The sequence below is a fragment of the Trichoplusia ni genome, chromosome 19 (assembly GCF_003590095.1).
Source record: "Trichoplusia ni isolate ovarian cell line Hi5 chromosome 19, tn1, whole genome shotgun sequence".
Classification (NCBI taxonomy): domain Eukaryota; kingdom Metazoa; phylum Arthropoda; class Insecta; order Lepidoptera; family Noctuidae; genus Trichoplusia; species Trichoplusia ni.
In genome coordinates, this window is record NC_039496.1 from 5,659,344 (window position 1) to 5,680,503 (window position 21,160).

At 35.5% G+C, this 21,160-nt stretch overlaps 1 protein-coding gene across 2 annotated transcripts in view; it reads left to right on the top strand.

Annotated features, from left to right (window-relative positions):
* LOC113503527 (furin-like protease 2) overlaps positions 1-21,160 on the top strand; it is a 198,642-nt gene that overhangs the window by 560 nt on the left and 176,922 nt on the right. The window lies entirely within an intron of this gene.

Genomic DNA, 21,160 nt, shown 5'->3' on the forward strand with positions numbered 1-21,160 from the left:
TTGCTCTTGATATCAAGGAAGTAACGCCGGAGTAACAGAATACCGGTCTTACAACGTTATACATAATATCTGGTTACATTTATTCATAAGATTCATATTCTAAATCTAAAAATGTCACTCTACCTACAAGCTGTGATTAAAAATCAAAAGCACCAGACATTAATATTAAATTAATTAAAACTAATCTTGCACTAACTTAAAAAAAATAAAGATTATAAGAAAAGAAGGAAAGTATAATTTTGAACCTCTTTTGCTGTATTGTTCTTAAATTGGTGCAATATTTTTGATTGAAAATAACATTGTCTGTAGAACAATAGAATAGTTTAGTTAGTAAACAGTTATTTTTTAATTCTTTACAATGAGGATAGGCAGTCAGTGGACAGTGACTGATAACTGTGTCAGAGGCTAATAAATACACCTAATTATCATTGTTCTGTTTGACCCTGGTTCAATTACATTATTTGAATGTTACAAAACAATTTGAAGGTATTTTAATTTGTTGGATTTATTCAGATATTCTTATTAGAAGCTTTCCTTCAGTCGAACTAAATAATTTTATTATTGTCAGTCATCAATTCTAATAAAAATTCTTTTTAACCAGGATTTCCAACTGCTACATTATAAAAAAAAAATCTGTAATAAAATTCAAAGTTGTACCTAATTTATACCAGTTTTCTTTGCTACACTGAAAAATAAATGTAATGTTTTTTATTTGTTGATAAAGTTTAAGAATGAATTAAATTTGTAAACCATTCTTCGAAAAGCAATCTCATCTATATTTTTTTTTATAATATTTTTATTTTGTTTTATATTTATATCCTCTATGACAAGTTCCTGTTGAGTCATCAAGGGATGGCCAATCTAAATCTAGTCTTAATAATTATATAATAATAAAAGAAATTATACTTTTTCATTCTCAATGGATGCTGTGAACTTCACATCAATGAAACAATGTGTTCAATGCTAACATAGTATCTACAGCTATTGAACAGTTCACATGCTAATCAAAACACACTGGTATGTGTGTAAAAACAAAACATGCTGTAGACTGTCCCAATAGATCTCTGTGTCAATCGAAATTGACCTTTATTTCAATGATATAGGACACGCACTTCTTGCACTATGGTTTTATATAAATTGGTGTTGTAGACTAACACTCTTTGGGAATGTTAGAGTTAGATTCTTGCTTCGGATTTTGCATTAGATTTACGCTTGTAACAGACTATTTGCTAATTAAACTTCTTAATAAATATTGCCTTAAATACCGTCAAATCATATGCCCTTGACTCTATCCACTGTTTTCGTAAATCGGCATTTTGCCGGTGACCTTGCACCCTGCACCAATACTAGCGAAATTCAACCTTTTATTCGGAATTGAATATTTACTTTTCGTCATTAATCTATTAACAAAATCGACAGTCACAAAATACGTCTATAATTAGAACCATCTGTGTTAATAAAAAATATTTTAAGTGCATTAATCATTTAAAAGATCACGTTATTATAATATGAAACTGCGAGACACGGTACAAATGAAAACTGTCGCCGAATGCCTACACCTATTGCTTCTAGATCTCTGCACACAAATAGGTATGTCAAATGCCCAGATAAAAAAGAACTGTTCAAAATTTTTACTACAGCACTTAAAGCTATTGCATTTTTCATATAAAAAGAAAAGCACCACAGCTTTGACATTTAAAAAACATGCTCGTCATGACTAGGCAAACAACTGAATTGGCCTTAGCTCGTTTGATTGCTAAAAAGTACAATAATTTACAAACCATGTTGCCGCCTCATTAAAATCTCGCTAGTAACTGCACGAATTTAAATTTTTCGCTTTACCTTCATTATTTGTGCTAATAAGGGATCGTTGTGATAACATTTTGAGCTCGCGTTACATAAGGGAAAGTCATATTTTTAGCATTTTACTTTCGCAGTAAGGCCCCCCACCCGTTATGTTTTCGTAACACAGGGTTTATCTTTCGAATTATCAGCGAACGAGCGCGATGTGCGGCTATTCAACATGTTTTACGTACAATTTAGGTACCTACATGCTTAAACATTTGTCACTAGACGTTTTTTTTTGGTGTTTGCTTAGACCACCGTCAGTAAAGCAGGCCATGGCGTAATGATTTATAGGATGTGTGTTATATTACCATTGACTAGCTCTTACATACCCTAGCCTAGGAACGAACAACGCAGCTAGTAACGTATTGTTCGAGAAATGTACCAAGTTTCTTGTTAATTAAGGATACAAAGCCGCATTAATATCTTGTACTTCTTTTCAGTATGTCGTTCCACTCAGCGGCATGTTAGTGTTTCATTAGTGATGTCTTTCTTTCTTTTTACAAAAACATGTTTATACCTAGCGTACCTATCGTAAAAAAACTACGTTGAAAGCAATGGCCTAAGAAAATAAACAGCCAGTATGAATGAATGGTTTGTATTCAAACATGCAATAAAACCGTTTCGGAGTTAGTTCCTTACATCCGATTATAGCAAATGTTCGACTTCTAGGGCAGACTGCGGCCCACTCTTAGAAGACAGTCACAATTTGGAAGAGGTCAGTTTTACGGTCGGCTGGTGCGTAATGAATCGGAGCAGAAATGCGTTATGTGGGCCGCATTACGTAAAAAAAACCTCGAACTTTCTGGCTGAGTGCACTTGTATAGCTCAACTTTGACGATGAACGGTCTTCTGCGGCGTCATCGTGACGCTGCCGACCGAAAAATCTAGATGTAGAAACTGTTCCGCAGTGGTTTTTACATTCGAAGTTGAAGGGAAACTTGGAAAATCAGATTAGGCAAAAAGACTGTTATCAGATCTCTTTTCTGATTGTTACGATGACTGTAAGTTTGGCACGACTCTGGTTTATTTGATACTTTCAATAGTTATTACATATCACAGTACCTATTCGAATTTGAAAACTCATTATTTGTCTGCTTTAAAAAAGCGGATGTGAAAACACTACATTACAATATAAATAGCTAGTGAACGGTTGGCCTTGTCATGTCAGCCAGTCACATTACTCACTATTCATACTATTAGAAATACCTGTCTATAAAATTTTACGATCACAATTTAAAAATAATTTTTGATAAATTTATTTCCCCTGGGCATCCTACCATACAAATATTTATTTCCCGTATAATATCCAATTCTACCCTTGTGTGCAGAAGGTCATACCTATTCTTATATTTTTTGTCCTTACAGTTGACCTCGTAATCGTATCCGTCTTAATATCAGTCAGTAACTTCGAAAGTCTTTGTATAACAACTATACGTAAGATATGACCTTTATCCATGTTCTGTTACTTCATATCATTATTGAATTAATAAATAATGAAATGCTCGATTGTTAAGGTCTTACATGCGGACTACATACCTTTACCTTTTATTTTGAAAATAATATTAGTATCATAAAAATATCCAGCTTTTTTTTTCCATTCTAGATACTCCTTGGAGTAAGAAGCTTTACGTAAATTCTATTTCCTACAACCTCTTTTTGATATAACGAACAACAAAGTCCCATAGCATTATCTGTGAATTAAGTGTATTAAATAAGTTTAAAGTATAACATATAGCCACAATCTATGTATGTTACATAATAATATTATAACACGTTATTCGCGATAAGCGTGTCAACGACCAAGTCACATGGCCCAACTAATTCGAACTTATTAAAAACTGTGTTTCGCCAAGCTTCTAAACTGATTGTTGCCGAGCAACCTTCAATATTTGATATTAATTTACCCTTTCGAACTTGCCTCATTAAATTAACATAATATTATTTTGAGGAAGTTGAAACAATCTTGTATTGCAAGTTTTTTAGACATGGTATTTGGCAATGTTAAAGGATTTTGGTTGTTTTAGTATAATGCTTGTATTATTTATAGTATTTGCGGGGATTGTAAAGGTTAACAACCTAATCGAACCGACCTTGCTTTTGTTAGGGATTTCCCGTATTTAAGCACTCACTTGAACATGTAATAAATAAGTAAGTATACTGTAAAATGTTGTTTAAAATGGTGTAACTACCTGTAATTCAGCTTTTAAATACGATAGATCTACACAAACAAGTATAACTATTATTTCTATTGGATGTCTTTTGTAGCCACATTATTATCTAGAAATACCTGTGATTTTGCTCATCATTATTGTGTGCATTGTACCACAAGACTTCAAAAGGAACAGAAAATGAAAAATCATTAACGCTTTAATATTTCAACTAACTAAGTGTGGCATTAAAAATAATTGTACATAAGTAATTTCTAGACGATGAATTGTGAAATACAATGACTTTTGTGAAGCATAACGTTTTCGATGTTCCACAGCTGAACTAAGAGCTCGTTATTATGAGAATAGAACCTTGACATTGAGTAATATCTGCTTCCGCAAATCTTCTCAGCTCTTCAACGGATAATAAATTCTTTGCTGAAGTAAGTATTACATCGTAATGGTGATAAATTGTCAGCTGTCATATTTTGGTTTTATTGTCTCAGTAGACGCCGACCGTAGTAATCGCTGGCCGTTTATGTTTCTCCTAACGATTTATGGAGTTTTCTGATGACATAACTTCGTTGCAAATTGCCCAATAAAAGTTATTTGTGTGGACGGTTTTTTGTTGTAAGTGTAGTTCTATCAAACCTAATGTATATAAATATATCTCTGTCTTAGTAGATACATGCTTGACCAGCGGGAACTGACGATTTTTATGATGTTTTATCCGATTAATAGATTTTCAAGTTTGCTTGTAAATGTTTCCTTGTCTGTTTTTTTATTTTGCAATGGAATTATATTCCTTAAAAGCTAGTATCATCCATCAAATGGTAGGAAGATATAAGTCTGTCGGTTTATTTTGGTCTTGTCGACGCTGCACATGTCAATTATCTCACGGAACTGTGTAATCTACGCTAAACTATGCTAAAAACGCAATTTGGACGCTTGTCACGGAGGTCGTTGCATGCTAAACGCGACCTTCCTGTGAGATGACAATAAAATATCTTACAATGCCAGCATTTTTGTCAGCCATATTTCCTTTTAAAACAGAATCCTACAGCTATTGTATAAAACTACGATTCATGAGGTTATGCTAAGCATAAATTTATAAAGAAATCTTGCCCTAATGAAACTGGAGCGAACAAAGCACGGTTGAGTAAACCCGTGAACTCGAGATCTCGTCATGAGCACAATGAAAATACTGAACACTAAGAATATTTACCGAAGTTATTTGTTAAAATAGTTCCTTAAAACTTATCTCAGTTAATGCACAATCCCAGCTTGATACACAAACAGCAGTCAAGTTTTACGTAAATTCCTCTTATAGAAGTTTGATCTTTGACTTCTATTCTATGTTGCGTCGTTCATAAAACGACACGCGAACCGCTGCTTACCATTAGTCGAGCACCATGTTTCACATTATGCTGTTTTATATCAATTTATGTTGCCAGGAACTTTAGTTAATAGTCGAAGTCGTTATTGCAGTCGGCTACCTCAGCCGGTAAGGTAACCTGCGGCCTGCTTCGCTTGCGTCTTAAATGTAGACTATTTAAGTGTAATCTAATTTGAATGTCTGCTTTGATTCGACTAACCTTGGTTGCCATGAAAACGTCCTTAATGCTAATGAATACACAACTCTGTGCGCGGCTTACCGCTCTGGGAGCCAGATTAATTAAGTCTTTATTCAGCTTGTTTGTAATGATAGTGGGCTTTTATTCAAATGCGCTTTACATTTAGTACGTTTGGACTTTATGAATGTGGTGCTCGTATTGATGAACTATTGATACTCATTGACATGTGTGCAAACTGTTAAATAGCCACAAACATAAAGTTATTTCACCGGTTCCTGGAGCCACGAGGATTTCTTTTTTACAAAAATTGATGAGAGAGAATGAGTTGAAACAAAGATAGACGTGGGAAATACTAACCTATTTATTTTTATAATCTTATTGTTTGTGAAATAGCTGTGAAAAAACACTCTTACAAATGAAATCCTTGAGTGAATTCATACCAGGGCTGCAGTAAATGATATGTAGTCATTAAATTGAAACGCGGTGTGATATCATGTTAAAACAAATGTCGCAACAAACCACAACATTGCGTTTTGGCGCTGTACGCCGCGCGTCACGTTAATGAAATCATACGGTGCCTTGTCGAAATTTAGTTTGACGGGACATATTATAATTTAGTTATGATTTCATGACTAACATGCTGTGTGGTCTTGTTAACAGATTTAAAGGTGTTTGTATATTTCTGAAAATCACTTTACATTTAAAATCAAAATATGTTTAGGACTCACTAGTTGCATCTTTTTTCACGTATTTAGATTTTTTATTACAAAAATACACATTTAGTGTGATTTTAAAACTAAAATTTAATTTGTATGTGTATATTTGACTGTTTTAGTGTTTAAATAATCTGATGTACACAGACAAAATTAGACAGTTGAATGAAATATGTAAAATTTTATTGAAATTTACCAGGTGCCACTATTTAAATGCCTATCACTTTTCAATACATATAAATACTAACACTTGAATAAAATCGTTAAGGAATGTATTAAGTTCGCACTCCCTTAACGGCCATATTAAGTTGCAAAGCGCCTTCATTACTCGTACCTTATAGGGCTGTCCGATCCCAGATATCTGATAACTACACACATTAATCACGCGAGCCCTGGATCACGCTTAACTGTTAACGAGCTTTTATTTAGTTACACCTGTCCTATTGTTTGTGTGTTTGTAATCTTACATGCTAAATTAGACCCACTCTCTACCATACAATCGATGTTTATCTTTACATGTTTATGTGAGAGAGGTTTAATGAGTATTTACGTCATGTTGTGGTTTTGATTTTTAAGGCTTCCAAGGAGTTTGAATCTAGCTGATTTATAGTCTTGTTGAAACAATTGAGCAATAGACACTGCATTTGTAGACCATCAAGTTAAAGACAATTATATCATTAATATCGCGAATAATTACTACTGCATAATAAGCAACGCAGTAGCGATTATATAACGGTTAACTAGGTTGTTAACCTAGACGTTAGTGCCACTCTGCATTCTTTAAGCAAGGCCGGTATGTCGTCCACCCATATTGTACCAAGCCAGGCCATTGATGTGTATTGATGCCTTATTCGTAGACCTAGTGGGCGTTTTTGTTTGCAACTGAATAGATTAACTTAGTTTAGGTGAGTTACTGCCTAGAAAATGTAACAACGCATTTTTTGATATCTACCATAGTTAGTGGAATTAGTGAATACAATTACGGTTTGGAGTCTTAAGTAAAATGGTGCACAAACCATATTATGTAAGGCTTTGATAATTTACTACGTTATGAGAGGAAAATGAAAAACCTTTGACATTAAAATCTCTTTCCACCTGCACCTTTTAAATGGCCCTACCAATTTTTATCAATGTTTATGAATAATCACAAATATTTTACCGCCAATAACAAAAAAAAACTACCTTATTTGAAATGCTTAATCCGTTCAGGAGATATGATGCCACAGACAGACAGACACGTCAATACAATTAAAAAAATATATTTTTAAATTAAGCGACGACCAAACTTCAAACTTGCCTCCAAACACTAAACCGAAATAGATGTCGTATAAGTTACAATTACTTAACTAGGTCGTAACAGTATCCGTCAAGTATAGTGGAGCACTGTAAATGGATCACGAGTAATCTAACAACTTGCCTAGTTAACAACTCGCAATCACGGCCCGAGGACTCGCGATCAACTCGACCGACATTTACACAATTTCGCGTCTATATTAGATTACGTTTTACCTCATATGAATCAAGTTAGAGCGGTAGGTGACATACCGATTGGTTGGTTGATTCTTCGCTTTCAGCATGCAATTATGAGGAGTCAGTCTACTTATGGATTATAATAACTAAATTAAACATCGTCTACTGAAATTAGGCTACTAAGTAGCGTTTTGTCGAAAGTCAAAGTCGACATTGGACAGCATCCTATTTCACTAAGTGTTTAAGCTGTGATGAAGCTGTGAATTATTATAGAAGACACGATATTTGTGGGATTATGCCTTGCTACAAGGTATTCTTGATGTCTTGCATTCGAGTGTTGCTTAGAGATCATACTTTATGAAAACAACAAGGACTATACTTAAGATACGTAAAATGATAGCATCGTTCTAGAACAGCATGTATAAGTTCTTGATAATATGATACCAGCACTATTTTAATTATATCACATGCTTCATGGAGCGATTATAAGTAAAAAACAAATAACCTATCGCATAGAAGAGAGTTATTACTTTCGTTTGTCGAATAGAAAGTGGCTAGCGCAGTGGACGGATATACTAATGTACTGAGTTTCGCTTTAATGAATTTTATATTAACCATCGATCGATCTCAAGCAAGGATCATTAAGAAGCGGAATAGCCTTTCTATAAATATTACGTAGATACTAAGAGGCGCAAGTCTCTTCTGTAATTAAATTACCCAATAAGCTGCTCAACTGTCAAATTAGTTATTAAACGACGACGGACTAACTCCGTGCTCCGCAACCTACGTAAAACTTAAACATGAGTCATACAAGCTCAAATAATTCTCGGTACTCGGTTGTACTTCCACAGCCAGAAACGTGATGAATTTACCGACTGTTTTTGACAAATTTGCATTACCTTAGAATGAATATTCAATATTATATTTGGCTGATGATTGGCTACCGTTGAAATCTATCTTTAATAGTGTATATAGTAGTTTCGGTCTCCGGCGCGTGATCGTATCTTGCCCATTATCAGGTTTACGCTGAACCCGATAGGCCTCATTTCGTTTGCCACTAATTGGCTCATAAACACTTATCTGGGACATTCCGTCCCGTCCTCATTGGTGCTCGCAGCCAAATAGCGAACAAGTCAGAGTTATTGACCTATAATCGCAATCAGCTTATATATTCATTGAAACTTATTTGTGAACGGGTGAGAGATATGAAATTGTACCCGAGATAGGTACAGTTACGCTGTGATCAAGCCGCATTTGTAATGTTATTATTTTCTACAAACTATCGTGGAGATACGGGCGCGAATGACCCCAGAATTGGAACGCAACGTGGAAACATATCATAAATTCAACAATATAAGGTTTCCCCCCAGCTAGTTGCCTTTTCGAGTGAACTTCCTTTCAGATCCGCTCAGGAATATGTTCGCTTTGTTTTGTTGTGTTTGCGAGTTAGGAACGGCAAATTGTCGGATTACACAACTCCTAAGTTGCTAGGTCAACATAAACATAGGATCTCTTTGGATTCCGGCTTCACTCGCGGTTTTTGTGTTCCTCTGAAGTAATTTGCTTATTGGTTTAATGGGAGTCAAAAACAACAGCTGGGCTACTTAAAGTCTGTTATTCTTAATAACATGGCCAGGTTGTGTGTTTGTTCACTAAATAAGGCTTAATTGTCCAAATTGCCTATTAGGGACTAGGGTGAATCTTTCGAGGCGCAACCAACTTGTTTGCAAACCTGTTTTTTTCTTTTTAATAACATTTCCGAAGCTTGTCGTAAATTCGGTGATTTATGTCTGTTTCCTTTACGGGTATACCATCCGTTCGTCCGGACTTCCTTTCGGCGGCGCCGTGTAAATAAGCTGCCGGCATTTTGTTTGCCAGTTTAACGGTTGTAAATTGTAAGAGAAAAACAGTAGCCGACCAGCGCACCGCAAGGCGGACGCCGAGCGACGAGTCTGCAACTTTGCTTTTTACATATTTATGAGATTGAACAAAAAATTAAAAGGACCCATTTTGTTTGACGTAATGTTTATTTAGAATGTCAAAGTATGTAGGTAATCTAATGTTAGTAGTTGGTCTATGTTAGTGGAGTGCAATCAATTTATAAATAACCCACCCCCTCGCGATCTCGGAAGGAACAAAGACAGCGGCGGGCCTGTCACTGTTTCCCTGGCAACTTGAAAGAAGTTCTTTGAAACGGGGGCGTGGCGTGTAGGTGAAATGGTACGGAACAAACTAAGCTATTTTCTATTAGCGTGGAATTCTTAGTAAACAATCAACAAACGCCGTGCGCCCTTTAGCGTGAAATCGTTAAGACTCGTGTATTTACCTTAAAAATTCTTGTATCCTTGTTGGGACTTGGGAATTATCTGTTCTGGAAGTTCGTCTTGTGTCGGCGGTGTATATACGCGCCACCTTCCTTTGTTTACCGGTTAACGGCTGTAAATTGTACAATAATAATGGTGCGGTCGTGTCGGTTGTGTGTGAGAACTGTGCTCTAGCTCAGGAAGCTATGTGGTGCCCGCATTGTGTGTACCATACCTACCACCTTAAGTATTCAAGAGTTCGCTTATTAGGTGTGTTCTCATAGGAACTTACCTGTGTGACTCTGGTAGGTGAAATAATTTGCGGGTCAAATACTTTAATTACAATGAACGAAACTAAAACTACTGTCATTATATTGCTTCGTTAAAAATAACGATGTAATTAGATCCTCTATTTAACAGAACGATACATAGCAAGAAAGTGAAATATTTGATAAAAGAAATTGCTCGAATTTGCCTTTTCGTTCAGAAAGTCGTTGAGTAAAATAAATGTTTTCGGTACTGTTGATTAATACGCTTTACCTACCTCAAGTATTGCCTACTTTGAGTTACATCATTTCCAACAACATTCAAAGTTAGTTGAAAGGAAACTCATATTTAATGATTTTCCTGCTTCGGTCTGGCAGTCGGAATGAATGAATTATCATAGCATTATCTTCAAGCTGAAATACAAACGAACGTTTGAGATATTAAATGTTTAAAGCTTTGGTGAGTGAAACAATAGTGTACCTACAAAAGTTTTGTGATGTCAGTGCCTGTGTCTAAACTACGGCAGTGCAGAGTCAAACTTCATTAAAGTCAGTCAGTTAGGCAGTTTGCGATGTCGCCGGGGAGGCTCGTTAGGACGCGCGGCACGTTCGCAGCCGTCACGACCACGACTCGACTGTTTTTCCGTGGTCAGGAAACTCGCACGAGGCTTCCCTTCTTTCTTATGCAACTCTCTGACCTTTGTGTACGTACGTGAATGTGTTGCTATTAGTTCTTTATTTTGCCTTATCGATTGTACATTTTGTGGTTTCCTCTTGTGGTTAAGAAATTATTTTTTGGTTTCGTTTTTGTTGGCTCTTACCAGATAGATGATGCCCTTGATTGACCACCATATTTAGAACACGAAGACAGAAAAATAAGAATGATGTTTGTTTTTTTTTTGTTTTTGTGGTAATTTTCAAAACTTTAGTTTTTTGCCACGGTACGGTTAACTTTGAGCACAGCAGTAACACGTGGTTACAATAAGCTACATTTTGAAAGTGACCATTATACTAATCATTCAATTGAGATAAACTGTAGTAGGTAACGATTTAAGCAACTTAACTTTCTCTCTGTCATTCTGGCAGTTTCTCTCTTTTCATTATTTTTTTTTCGTCTTTTAAGTTTATACAATTATTTATTGCATTTGTAAATATTAAACGCTCGTAATTGTGGACTGTAATAGTCTTGCGGATAATTACCGCGCTTAGTAATAAAACAGTTTATGCTAAACGTAAATACTTTTATGAAGGAGAGGCGTCACTTTGGCCCGTGCTTCCTAAACTTGTGCAATAAAACAATTTCTTGGTCCCGACTGTCCCGAGGTAACGTTTACAATGCAGTAAGAGTCTTCACTTTATGACGCCACCGGCTTATCCTCTGCATACAAATTACACAATGACACTTTCGAGTTTTACTAGGTACGTCGTTAGTTAGAATCTATTATGTGGTTAGGTGATGCTATGATGAATTTAAAACTAAATATATTCGGACGATGGACGATGTAACCTCGGTGTGATGCAACCATATTTGGAAATGGAAATCGTAACACTGATTGTATCACTCGAAAGTTTTTGCATATTCACTGTTTTGTGGTTGTAATTGCTGACGCAGATATACAAATATAGGTATATGTAGGTATATTTTATACCTATTAATGTAGTTTCGCAAGTTAGTATTAAATATGTAGAACTCGTTAAAGTTAATCGTTGTTGATGCTAATACACTCGTGTTTATCGTAAAGCCTGATCTAGCTTATGTTAGAAGTTTGCTAGACTAAGCAAATGTTGTTTTTGAGTTGGGGTACTTAAATGGGTATTAGTTAAAGTTAGAAATTCATAAGAATACCCTCTAGATTGCGAATTTATTTTCTTAAATTTCGTCTGTTTTTAAAAGGTGAGTTTTATTATAATTTCAACGTATTTATACCATTAGGGATTCCAACACTGTGATTATAAAGTTTGAAACATAACAGGCATGTGATAACATAACTCCAGTTAATTATTTCATGTTTGGACGAGCTGAAATATCATTTACGTTACCACACGAAACTCGAACGCGAATGTAAAATTAACGTCACACATAGATGGAGTGTCACAAAATCGAAATTAGCGGTAATTGACTGGCAAATGATTTATTGCCCTGTTAGTGTATCGACGTTGACTAATTAAGCAAGCAATTTGAAGTTGCAGTTACATGTGTACCATTTAATTCGTTTATTATTCGGATTAGTCAAATAACAATCGGCCTAGCAACTGTAATATTGACACGGAGAAGCAATGTCATTAATAAATTCGTCAGATGTCGTTATACAAGTCTCGTTCGCAGATTTGTTCCTTATTTAGTGTCCATCTGTTGTAGTTTCAGTGGCAACAGTAGATATAATAGAGGTATAAGTTTCTATGTTTGTTATTGAATTATGCTCTGCTTTGTTGTACAGTACGAATGTTAAGTGCACTCCGAGTCTGCACTACTTGGTGCAATTGTGAAAACCAATATTAAACCGCAAGTAAATAGCTCCAGCGACTCAAAGTCGTAATATGTCAGCTTTCGTAAGCACACTTGGTACTTGATTATGATTTATGAGCTAGGTATCAACGATTTGCTAAAGTTTAAAGTGTTGGCATTTCCCAACTGCGCTCACGTTTCAAGTTGCAGCCAAACTTTAATTTTAGCTTTCTCCAGTACACCTCTTTGCGTCATTTCTATTATTCTGTTTGTATATAGTAATCTTGTTAGTAGGATCCGAACCCAGATGAGTTAAACTTACGAATGCACACGCTAATGAATTGTGATTGTTTGATGTCGTGACCTGAGTGAATGCGTTTGTGAACAAAAATATTTGGTTACATTAAAATACTTGGTTTCGAAATCTACTACTACGCAATAATACACATTACTTGGATTAAAAGATCAAAGGACGATATACCAGGTCAGATCAAATGTATTCAATTTATTTATCCATCGAAATTAATTTGAGATCCGTTTAAACAGCAATATTTACGATCCATTGCATAAAAACGCGTTAAAAATAAACAGGCTTTTATGATAGTCAAAGTGCTTCGCTAATAGAGTAAGTGAACTGCAGTTTTTTGTATAAAATATGTAATGGCTTCGATAATGAGGGCGCGGAGCAATCAGGCTCTTTCACACGGAACATTATAGAGCACGCGGGAAATGTACCGGAAAATGGTGACATACCAAATATTTCACAGTTTAAACGCGGCACAGAGAATATTTAATATATTATCGTTCGATTCCCATTAATGTATAATGCACATGATTATTTTCCATCCCATATGTTATTGAAAACGTGGTTTTGAAAATTGTCACGTTCAAATTAATTAGTTGTGTAGTTAATACTTGGGCGCTCGCTCTTATGCAAATATAATTAATAACGAAACGAGGGCCTTAAGTGCCGAGTATTTGTTGAAATCCAAATTGTATACAAACACACCAAATTTTGATTGTGACCTCCCATCATTCAACATTTTTTTCCGTACAGTTTAATTTGTTAAATTGAAAAGATACATCGAATTATTCAGATAAAATTAGGTTTATTTGTGAACCCCATTCGGTCGTAACAGAAGATCCCTTCGATGGGAATAAGTGAATGGAATAAATGAAATGACCTATAAAGTGAATAGGATGTGGCAGTTTCGACGGAGCTCAGTGTATTTTACTTATCCCACAGTCCGTACTCTAGTGAGGCAATACGTTTTGTGTTATTCATTCTAAAGTTTTCATCAATTTCTTTTGTATCCGTGACATGTACAGGTCACGAGACACGTGCTACCATCTACATTACTCAATGTTTATATTTATATTTGTTTATATGTTAGTATTACTGTACTGTTCTAAACAAACTCCTTTGTTCTCATTTCCTTGTGCCAGCGACATGCTATTCTTGTTCCAGTTATTGCGAACTCATCTTCATTATTATTTCTTGTAAGATCATAGTACTGTCTCATGTAATGCTACGCGATTATTACGAGCTTAGCGTGTGTAGAATAGGGACATTCTGCTATGGATTAGACGCGCTCCCATTGTCTAACTATCATATGAGTTGGAGTTGTGTTGCACACTCATTAGGTGAGTACGTTTTAATTGGTATCTAGTTATAACGTCGACACCTTGAATTACATTTATAAAGAAGACTATATTACCTAGTAGGTGTTATTTCATCCCACCACATAAAGTGAGTTAGAATACCTAACAAATGCAAGCACTTATTTTCTACTTTTTGATCAAAGTAAGATATTTAATGTTTTTCCAAAAATAGCAAATCCCAGAGCTCGGGCGGTCCGCCGTACGCTCAAGACGGAAGCTCTTGGATTTCGTATTATTAGACGGTTTGACGACTGATATCATATTGTTACGTAGGATATCCTTTGTTTAATCAATGCTTTATATTCTTTACCATTTTCCTTATTTGTCCTTTAAAAGTGATTTCTCTTCCACTTTTATGTAAATAGGTTTTATGTAATCCGTTGTTTCGAATAAACTTCGTTACTGTAGCTTACTACACTGACGCTACACAAAGTACACCTAAGTCTGCCACATCAATTAGGTAATTTGTTAAGTAGACTAGTGTTCTGGTATTAACATTGTCTAAAGCCGGTGTGCACATGCAAACAACCATTCCTCATAAAATGAACATTTAATATATTTGTAGTATCATGCTGAGGGTTACGTCGCCTAAGGCGGGTACATCGTTAATCTCGTGACGCTGCGACTCTACTCTACTTTGACATATTTACATAAATACCACTTAAATAGGGATGTCGCCCCGCTGTATCAATACGCGGTATCATTTTAATGTAATGTTGTGACATATTGTGAAGGGTTCGTTTATTTCAATTTCTCTCTTTTGTGAGTTATGAGTGGATCTGATGCATATGTCACAATTAACAATAATGTTCATTTGTTTTTGTGCTCCAAATCAACTAACTTAACAAACCAAAATTACTGAAAAAAAAAACCGTTTAAAACATTGGTTGCCAGCAGTGTACTGAAACAGCGGTATTTGGTTAGCATTTAGCAGTTGCGATTCTATAGCAATTACAATTAAGCGACGTTAGTTTGGACCGATCGTGTCTGCGGTCGTGACGACCACTCTAATGATATCCGTGCACATCAGCTATGAAGCCGGGATTCTAATCGATATTGAACTCGATTAAATTGAGCTTTGAAATACTCGAGTTAATATCGATATGTTATTGAATCGATTTATTGCAGTTTAAATTACATAGTAAATGTTACATCACAATTTTATAGAGAAATTAAAATTTATAATGACATTTCTTTTCAGTTTAACAAATTTTAGCGAATCAATTATTGTTAGCGCTCAGAGAAATGTTACCTGTCTACAAAGTAACGTAGCCGAATAGAAACAATTATTCAGGAATTTAAATAAGCAATAGTGTACATGTTACGCGTCGTTAAAAATCTCCGCGAAATTAACTTTACATCGTTATTTGAATCACATTTCTTAAGACGAATAAGTAGCACGAGGATAAATGTTTTTATTAGTATTCCTTCTTAACATATATCTACCTTTATTTGTACATGCATCACATATGTAACCTGTCTATTTCTTGTTTCAGGTACGTCACATTTCCATCAAAGATAGCGAAACGAGTTTTTGCCGATACGACGCCGACGACGAATGTATTGTCAATGTAAATAAGGTTGATAGGTTATAGTATCTGTTTATACATCTATTATATGAGAAATGAGCCGTGAGAAATTTCACGGTTCAAAACAACCATTGTGTTCTACGGAGATCTGTACGCCGTTGCACATGTCCATTTAGATGAGTCTTGTTTTTACATTTGTAAATATGGACTTCTTGATAACGAATTACATAATTGTTCTGCAGTTCTTAGAATGATGAGCAAACATCACTTGAGTAGGTAGTTATTGACTTCCCTTAGGTTATAATTTACTGATTCTATCTGTATTAATGACTGGTGGTTAAATGTTCCGGGTAACATAATTTTATTCTGCACATCTTAAGTATTACGTCATTGTTTTAAATGCTGATACTTAAGCGAATCAAAACACAAAATTCTAAAAATGTGAAAGCCACCATGGCACTCTTGTCTATTAAACTTCGATTTTCCCTCAAGTTTATTTTCGTGCTATCTCAATACATTTTGCAGTGAAATCCTATTCATTATTATAACGTCCTTCCCCAACGTCCAACTCTTGCAAGCTTATACCTACTATTCAACATATGAAAGGTTGTTTCAATAAGCCTCATCACATGCGCATGATGTTGGTAGGTTTACATAAATCCATAATGTCATTTGCGGAAGTAACCGGGAACGTGCGTTTGACACCGCATCGGATATGCCCTACATGCCGCCGTCACTGTGCGGACCGCTCTATAGCCAGGTCGACGCTACCGGCCGATTGAAACGTCGATCGCGCTGATACATACGCTAAGCACTACGATCATATACTATCTCCATATTATAGAAACACTCCATTGTACAATCAAATTCCAGAGCAGTATTGTAACCGATCTGTCTGCACTCAAACACAGTTATTTTAAACTTTATGCTCCCCTGTCGGTTTATCTTCGCTCTTAGATCAAACGTTTATTGCAGCTTGTTTTATGATCTTATTCTCTTTAAAGACGATTGCTTTCCACGAAACCTGTCGAGTCCGATCTTACACATTTTCTCTACTCAAAGGCGGTATTTTCCTTGATTTCATATTATACGAAATTGTTTTTGTTTTTTACGATTCATCAATTTGGAAGAGCAATCAACTGAAATTGGATTTCTTGCGGAAATGGGCCACAATTGGCACTTTTACACGTCAATTTAAATCAACCGGTACTTTAGAAAGACGACTATGATGTTTCACGATATACTAAAGTTTAATAGATTTTCTTATACTTTGAATATTGTTTTGTAGAGACAATGCTTCAGAGGTAATAAGGTGTAGGATTTTGACAAATAGCCAGTTTATTATTTGAGTGTAGGACGCTTGGTGCAGACCCACCGGGTGTAAAAGATAAGCAGACAGTTTCCTCCTGCAACGTGTCGCCGATATCAACGTCTTCGCCAGCCGTGACGGCCGTCACCGTCGGAAGCGTGCAGCCGGCACTGCGCCGCGCGCCATTCACCGAGCTATACCGGCAAACGTCTTATCTGCCTCCACTCTAACCCTTAGCCTTTGCTAACTAGAGTTTAAAATACCAAACTCGCTCAGTGATGATAATTTTGCGCAATTGTGACTAGTGTCGATTACGCGCCACGTTGTTTAGACTTACCCTTTGTTTACATTGATGTGCGTCGCGCGGCAGGACATGGTGCACCGTTTGCTATCAGCCATCTTAAATCTAGCCACCCCATTGTTGTTAACTCTATTGTTAATCCATGACGCTCGATTTGTTTTGTATTTGCACCGGATTAAACTGGGCAGAGTTAATTCGAATGCTTTTAAAGAATGTCTTTCTTTCGCCTTATTTTTGCTTAAATACGACGTAATTTAATATGTTTACAAAGCTACGGAAATGACGATGTTTTCATGAAAAACAAAATGTTAATCCATTAGAAATTGGTTGGAGCTAGTCCAAGAATCCCGGACACATAAAAAGCTATTTCTTAACGATTTAATTCATCATTGATGTCTTCCTGTTCCATAAATAGTTAATTCACCAGTCCATTCTAGCAGCCAATTGACTGAGTGAGCGTAAATGAACGCCTTTGAGTATAGTAGCAACATATATATACTTGAGTTTACTTGGTTAAGTTGTATTTTGTAGTTATTGTGTAATGTCTTCGTTGTGTTACTAGTTTTAATTATCAATGCTAACCCGTTACGTGTTTAAAACAACCTCGGCATTAAACCAAAGTATTAATCAAGCTATTCAATACCCATGACAGCATTGAACTTTTTATAACACACATGGGACCCGGATATGACCTGACTGCGCTACGATTGAACAAATCCGTGAGAAGTTAACGGCTGTACATGTGAGTGTCGGCATTGAGTCTTTATGTGCAGTAATTACACATAGAGTGCACTGGAGGAGCGTTGGAACATTAAGCGAAACGAGCATGCTATCAGCTGTAGCTGAACTTTCCACGTCGCCGCGCTTGTATCGAGGAACTTTGCCGATTAAACAATTGAGGCCGGCCTGCCTCGCCTGGGGACTTGATATTGCGCCTCGGAATAGGCACTGCCCTCCACAAGAGAATACTTCACAGTTTCATACTCTATATCATTATAATATGAACTGAGTTGTAATGGATCTCAGTTTATTGCATATCAAATATGTAGATTTATGTGTGTGTGCTACTTACGTTTATGATAGTAAAAAGATAACTTTGACGGCATCACAAATCGTTACTCAATTACGATGTTCATTTTAGTGCTTGCCTAATATGTTTTTATGTATAACCGAGAATTGATTAAGAAGCTTCATTAATATTCTAAGATAATAATGACGTCTGTCGTATTAAGCTGACGCTTTCTCGTCATGAGAGAAGCTGAATATTTCGAGTCTCGAAGCCAGAAGAAATAAAGATGATTTATTTTAATTATTTTTTGGTAATGGATAATATTTAAATACAGGAAAATCCGGTCTATAACAGTTCTCTTAAATAAAAGACAAATCATTATATAAAACCAATTATTTATTACAATATGTAATACTTAGCTTAATAAATATAAGGAAGACTATGTTTATGTGTTTTTCCGCCGGGATGCACATATTTACGATAATAAATACGGGCAAACAGCGATACGTATTGTTGTTTTCGAGTAACAATATAAGAAAAATAAGCAATAATGGGACTATTTACTAGCAGTTTATTAGAAGAAGTCATGGTGTTCTGCCAATAAAATGGATTCAGAGGAAAATTCGAACTATTGTTTAAGTAACTAAGCTTCTGTCTGCACTATGGGCTACTAAAGCAAGGCTTGCATTTGGGGATAAGAGACGGCACTCTACACCATGAGCTCATCTCGCCTCCACACGACAACAGACCAGGATTACGACCTCGTAGTAAGCTCTCTGATCTAGATCTCAACCGTAAGCATAATGCTTGACAACAACTTTTCATAATCTTTATTAAAAGCCTTACATAATTCAACTAGAATATACCACAAGAAACACGTGACTTGTTGATAAACTAGTTCGTAGCGAAACTAGTTATTCCGAAGTGAGTTAGGATCCGTCATTCCGTCCGTTTTGCTGGCCTAAACGAGTTTGTGTAAATATGAAAAGTTATTCTCTATCACAATTTGTGCTGTGTACTGAGCCCCGAGCTCATTATGTTGAGAAGAGCTCCGTCTTGTATTATCTGAGCTTATCGCTTTTCACATGTTTCAGTCTTAAACAAGAAGGTTAATATTAGTATAAGCCAGGTTTATACGGAATATTTCGTTTACCTCGAAGTTTTGAATAAAGAAAAGAAGTGCGGTAAGGTATTTACACAGATACCTTATCTAGTTATTTCTTTGGACATTGGCTCTGCAGTGGGACTCAAACGGTTTTTCTGAAGGACTAAAATTTAGGGCATTTGACTCCTTAATATTTAAGAGATGAATTAACTTATACTTTAATCATATTAAACAATCCTTTGTTCTGTGAATCTTTGTCCAAATTGATTTGGTTCATACAAAATATCTGACATGTTTCCGTCTCTTCTCTAATTGGAATTTTAGTCAACTTTCGTATTTACGCCATTTATGTTAGGTTGCAACATTAGTACTACTAACTCTGATCTAGATTATGTAAAATCATCTTATATATTTTTATCTAGGCCATGTTAAAACAGGTTATTCATGCAAAATGCAGATTGACCATTAGTAGGTTAGTACTTAAATATTAGCAAATAGCGTTCTACATTCGGATTGAAGTTTTTTCCTTTTTTAATACCTGAGTTCTAGTCTTACGTAAATTGACTTTTACAGAATTATTTCACACTCATCTTTAACAAATCAAGTAACTTCAGTAGGTATATGTGTAACACATTAAAGAGATTCTAATAGATCCTAATATACGGCGTTTTAAAATCTTGATTTGTTATTAACAAATAAAGATAGTGCGCACGCACACACAAACTATACTTTTTTTATTGATGCAATTATTATAGGTTCCTAGAATTATAAGTAGCTACTTCGTATTTAAACTACAAACTAATCAGAATTTCAGAAAAGTACGTCATATTTCGACAAATTCTTAATTCATTTGTTTTTGTTTATGATTAAAATGAGTTTCGTTGAAATGATTTCATACAATTTAGTTTGTATAAAAACCACAATCGTTCAAAATTGTCATTTTAGTAGTTACTGTTATTACTGTATGATTGGATATAATTAGTTGAGTAATTATATTAATTCAGTTTTATTTGTGTTGTCATGAATCAATGGGGCTTATTATAATATTTTCATATTGGGTTATAATTACACAATGTAACGTAACAAAATAACGATAGTTTTTAGTTTCTCTAATTTAACAGATCGGATTCATTCGACACACAAAGCGTAAATTGTATAACCACATGTTTGAACTCGGGCCAGTGAGTGCTAAGCAGCGTGGCGGCCGTACGGGCACTATAGGTTCCACACTAAAATGTTTAGCATAATATTTAATGCTTGCGTGGCGCCCGATTTGCGTGTGGCGACTCGGAAGTAATTTTCCTCCGCCATCAATAATGGCCGTGCCCGATCATCTGTATAATGGGTCCAAGTGTTAAATTTAAAGCTACTTAGCGCTCCTCTTCCATTAAATATTATCAGCGTTTCGAAGTTCGTTTTATAAAGTGGACAGTTTAATCACAAAATATAGCGGGGATAATTAAACGGTCATTCATCAC